This window comes from Euphorbia lathyris, chromosome 7, assembly GCF_963576675.1.
Source record: "Euphorbia lathyris chromosome 7, ddEupLath1.1, whole genome shotgun sequence".
Lineage (NCBI taxonomy): Eukaryota > Viridiplantae > Streptophyta > Magnoliopsida > Malpighiales > Euphorbiaceae > Euphorbia > Euphorbia lathyris.
In genome coordinates this window covers 29,704,889-29,710,850 of record NC_088916.1, presented here as the reverse complement: position 1 = coordinate 29,710,850, position 5,962 = coordinate 29,704,889, and the positions used below count along the sequence as shown (strand labels likewise).

At 33.9% G+C, this 5,962-nt stretch overlaps 1 long non-coding RNA gene across 1 annotated transcript; it reads left to right on the top strand.

Annotated features, from left to right (window-relative positions):
* Positions 1–368: 368 nt before the first annotated feature.
* On the top strand, positions 369–2,737 carry LOC136201487 (uncharacterized). The gene is made up of 2 exons (XR_010673856.1): positions 369–784; positions 1,022–2,737. It is a non-coding gene; the product is annotated as an uncharacterized lncRNA (long non-coding RNA).
* Positions 2,738–5,962: the final 3,225 nt, after the last annotated feature.

The window sequence follows — 5,962 nt, the reverse complement described above, 5'->3', positions numbered from 1 at the left end:
TAATAACGGATAAAAATATATGAATAGACGTGAAAAGAATAAAAAAAACTTGTATTTTGTACGAATTGGAAAAAAGTTCAAATATTTCATCGATTTTAAAAATATTAATCTCTAATTCTATTATTAAACCACAAAAATGTGAAATTTATATTTTTAGAACCAACTAATATCCAACTAGTACACAATCGTGAACAAAATATCTGTATTTTACAATGATATATGTAATTCAACAAGATTAGCAGTAAAATTGCTCTTAACGGTCAACTCTAGGATAAAATTACCCCTAAATGTCAGCATTAGAGATATTATATATATATATATTAATTCACCAAATTTTTTCCGCTTCTACTTCTAAATTTCACCAAAATTTCCCGCTTATTTCATCAAAATTTCCCTCTTTCCCACTATTTCCCCTAATTTGCACTCTCTCTCTCCCTCTGTTTCTCTTTGCGTTTCCGCCTCTCTTCCAGCCCTCCTGACCTAGCTTCCAACCCATCTTCATCCTTCTTCCTCAATCGTGAATGAAATCTTAGCTTACTAGACTTCTTCTTACCATAACATACCTTTCAACACAAATCCTCTCAATCTCTGAGTCCACCTCAAAATTAGAAGTTTCGCTTTCCTCATCTCTCGCTCTCTCTCGCTCTCATCCTTGCTTGCCCTAATAGGTATTTTTCTTTCTCCTCTAAATCATCTAAGTATATCTTGTTGATCTGAAGGGGTTTTTTTATGTCTGAAATCTATTCGACCAGTTCTAGGGTTGAAGCTCATCCAATGGCAATTGGTAATTCTTCTTTACTGGATTTTCTGTTTAGTCATTCCCCTAATTTTAATTATTTAATTTACACCATTTATGGTTTATAAGGATGTAAGGCACATGATTGTTATTTTTATTGGTTTAGTTTAAGTCTGAAAAGTATCACTGGATGGATGGGGAGTTCTTGAATTGATTTCTATGTCTGAGAATTTTGACATTTATCCTATTTAATTTTTCTATTACATTGTTACCATTATTGTGCAGATTTTAAAGAATTTGAAGGAGACATTTTGACCATTCAACATGAGTACTATAAGTGTTCATTCTTATGACTATCTTATTTCTAGCTTGTTTGGTGTGTTAAATTTTCCCTAGCTTTTCAGTATTTATTGGTTTGTTGTTAAGAGAAAAATTATTTATCAAATGTTGTGTTTGTCATTAGCTCTATAGTTTGATGCTTAGCTGTTTTAGATTGATTACATCCATTTGGTGCTACCTGAAAATCTTGATTTACTATAGTTATAATAAACAAACTAATAACAGTAAGCCAAATCATATATGTCTGTTGTCGCTGCAATATATCTCCCATGACTTAGAGTTCATCAATCATTGTGCTACTTTTCTTTTGTAATTAAGCCGGCCCTTGGTCCTATTTATTACACTAGTGGAAAACTTGTCATCTGTGTTGTCTTATTTGCATCAGCCCTAAAAAAAACGCCATGAAAAATGGAGTAGGTGTTAGCATTTGAGCCTCTTTGACCAAAATGGAGAACTAGTGATTTGTGTTCTGTTCCCTTAGCTTTCAAGTGGAGCCTTAGTTAATTGTGTTGGAATATTAAATGATTTGTAGCCTTGGAATTGTGTTTTTGAGTTTTTGAGTCTTGTGTGTACAAGAAAGCTAGTGGGGGCATCATTGTTTTCTTAGTTCTCTACATTGATGACATCCTGCTCATCGAAAATGACATCCTTACCCTCTCAAAAGTCAGGGAGTGCTTGGGGAAGTGTTTCACAATGAAAGACTTGGACGAAGCTGAGATGATACTAGGTGACATGATCTACATGAATAGATCCATGCGACTTCTAGGCATGTGTTAAGAAAGGTATATAGACAAAGTTCTCGCTAGGTTCAGAATGATCAGAATAAAGAAAAGGTTTAAGCACATACGCTAAGGTATTGTCTTAAAGAATGAGATAGGGCCCTCTACCAAGTAGGACAGGGAATACTGTTGAAACACATTTCCACATGATTTTGATTTGACAAAATTATTTAAGTTAATCCCATGATTAAGACAATTAAATTTAAGTGCTTTGATTTAATTGTACTAATGTGTTTGTTCAATGTTAAGTATATTAATAAATGAGAACAGGAATAAAAAGTAAGACAGAACGAAATCAGCATGAGCCACAGAAGCTGAGTAGAACACAACTCAGCATCATAGAAGAAAAGTGTTCTTCAGAACAAACGCTTGAAGACGAAGCTGACCGAAGAAGCTGGGTAGAACGTAACTCAGCCTCGTCAAAGATAAAAAAAAATCGAAGGAAACGTCAATTAAGTCAAGCTGAGTGTTCGACAGGACAGCACCAATGATCCGTTAACTAGAAGACAAAGCCCGACAAAGGTCTGCACCAATTCAGAGGCCTCGGAATTGTGCCAAGAGACCTTTTCGAGATGCATGGATCACCTGGCGTTTGGCAAGAAGACAAACCTGATTTTTATATTGAAGTATTCGGGACGGTGTAAGCACGCATGTTTTTGAATCTTTCGTCTCAAGGCATTTAAAGCACAAAATTTCCTTTCCCAAACCTAAACTATTACAAATATAGATTTATTAAGGACTTAGGTTTAATATATTTACTTAGTCACGCCCGTGATAAGGGTGGTCTCGTCCGTGACTTAATATGAATTAATTTGCTTTTGTGTTCGTTTAAGAGGTACCGACTATGTCATGAGTGGACACAATCGTTACTTAAAACTTTAAACACGTTTAATTTTACTTTAATTTCTAACGTCCCTTTCATACCTCGACCGTGATAAGGGTGGTCGCAATCGTGGCCAAAAGTAAATGGTACTTAATGTTCTTCCCTTTCATACCTCGGTTGTGATAAGGTTGGTCTCAATCGTGGCCAAAAGTTAAGAATACGACTACTTGATTTAATTAACACGAGTTATAAAAATGAAAATTATAAATTGGGAAAAGAAAAATATCACATTCATCCTATATTGACTTGAAATTCAACATGTATTATGGCTAAAGTTTCCTTAAAAACTTTAATTGGTTTTTAATGTAAGACGAAAATCATACCGAGCTAAAAAGCTAAAGTTGTTAGTTTGATTTATGCCTATAAACCTAATTGAAAATTGAAAATAGGATTTATATTTATCATGAATTCATGATATAAAATAGAGATTTGAAACTAAAGAAATTTTACTTATGTACATTTACTCGAGACGTTTTTGAGAAAATCGTATCGGAGATTTGTAAAAAAATATTTGTAAGAATATTGCCCGTATAGAAATATTATTTCTAACAATAATGATAACCTTAAAATATGTTTAACATTATTTTGAAAGTTAAAGTGTTTGAAACATATGAAATATATATACTTAACAAAAAAAATGTTTATGAAAAATTGTCATTATTTTTGTTTGAAAATGTTGCATATTTTTGTTTGAAAATGTTGCATTATATACTTTACTTAAAATTGAATAACAATATGCATGTATACTTTAAATAAATAACATTCAATCTCATTCTTTGCATTCATTCGTACTTAAAGTTAAAATGAATATGAAATATCTCCTCCCACACTTAATTTGGACTATGTCCTCATAGGTGCAAAAAGCGATAAAACACGAAAAATAGTACGAAATTAAATCATACGAATTAGAATTGAAAAATGTAGTACCATAACATTCAAACATAATAATAAAGATAATTGTACCAAACATAAAGAGAAATATTGTACCAAACATAAAGAGAAATATTGTACCAAACTTGAACAAAACATAATAACGAAAATGAGGTAAAAGATAGAAAGGATAAAACCTATCAAGGTGAACTCGGTGGAGAAGGCGTAGTCTCAACTCCTTGGCGTCGAAAGAAAGATAGCAACGGGCGACAAGTAGATTTGTGCTCATGTCTCAATGTAGTGATATTGGTGTCCACCGTGTTTATCCTCGAACGCATTTCGGTATTGTTGGCAACGACTTCATCTAACCGCAAATTCATGTGACGGGTATGCTCGTTCATTTGTGTCAAAACACGTTGCCATCCAACTTGTTCTTCAACATTTGGTTCCACATTTGCGTGCTCTTGTACATTGGCATCAACATTCTCCTCCTCTTCTTCATCAAATTCCTCATTATCTTCTTCATCATCATCTTGGGCACCTAAACCTTGAGAACTTGAAGCTTCACCACCCAAGGTAGTAAAAACACGTCTTGTACGATCTTCATAGGAGATAAAGGCGGGTAGTCCCAATTTCTTCAATAAATTGGCTCTTTGAAGTGCCGTGATATCCAAGGAAGGTAAACCAACATGAGGCATATTTTGATAATCCGCTAATGCACCCCGAGCACCCAAAACAATGCCGGTAATTAAATTACCCATTGGCACTTGCTTATTACGGGACTTGGAAGCTCGAACTAAATTAGTAAATATCATCTCAATACTATCAACGGTCAAATTCTTAAAAATACTATCCAACATAAACAAATCACGGACTTGCACCTTTGAACTTTCAACCCGACCAAATAAAGAAAAGGATAAAAACTTGTGAAAGAAAAAGATACAATTATCCTTAAGTAACTTACTAGAAGTGTTCTTCGGATGAAAAACATCTAAGCCGGTTAAAGTGTGCCAAACCGTGTGTGCATTAAAAGTCTTTGGTTTGGAATAAAAATTCCGAGTAGGAAAACCAAACCATTAGTTCATTGCCGCATACCCGACTTCAAAACGAATCCCATTGTTTCGAAAAGAGATAATACCTTTCTTCTTATCATAAGTGAGAGTTACCAAAAATTCCAAAATATGTGATTTATTACTAGGAAAACGCATACTAGCAAATCTTGTCCAACCAAGAACGTATAGATATTCATCAATACGGTCGGTAAAAGAAAATATGTTTACCGTTTCGATGTCAAGGAAATGCATGTCGATGAACACCACTTCGCTATTAGAAAAACGGCGAAATTTTCGTCATTCGGCCTCCGTCGCAATATCGAACGGTGCTCCATATTGAACACGTAATCTAGTGATCTCGGAGGCTTTGGTTTTGTTAGCAACGGTCTTTTGTCTAGGCATTTTTGTTTGTGAAATTTGGTGAAAGAGATGAAGAAATTTGAAAGAATGAAAGGAAGAGTAAAAGATAATGGTGGTGATTTAGGGAAGAAGAAGATGAATAGGGTAAAGATTTATGGGGAAGGTGAGTGAATCTTTGTGTTGGGAAGAGTAAAAGATGAGTGATTGGTGTAAATAGAGGTGATATAAATAGGTTTAAGTAATAGGTATTGATTAGGATAGAGTAATAGGTAGTGAATTAGAGTAGGAATAGGATTAAATGCAAAAATCAGCCCCATTCCCGTCATAGCAGTCGCGGCAGCAAGCTTGCAAGGGGGCGGATTTTTCTTGAAAATTTCTCTTTTGCTGTCTCAACTGAGATTTCAGAATCTCAACTGAGATTCTGGAATTTCTGGGTAAAAATTGGACTGTTTTTGACAATTTGAACATGACTAATTCAATTCCTCTTGTAATTAAGTGATATTAATGCAAATTTTAATTCCTGAAACTAAGATAAACAAAACTGAAACATTAAATTAAAGGAAAACCAAAGGTTGTTCCTTAAATAAAAGAAATGAATTAAAGAATTAATGCACTTTATTAATCATAATCAAAGGAAATACAATAAAATACCTTAGTACATATATATATAAAAACAACTATGCATAAAAACAACAAACATATATACACTATTTACAAACAAACAACTCAAATAGTATCCCTATGAATTGGAATACGACGAACAGTGGCCCGGTCAATCTTCGCTTGAATGAAGATTTCCCTTTCTGTAGAAGAAAGAAATTTTGGACTAGAACGAAACTCTCTCTTTACAAGTCCCTCATTTTCCAGAAACTCGTAATTCATTATGGGAAATGGTTCCTTATCAGTCCAAGGAACAAAAACTGATCCTTTGGTTCCTAGGATT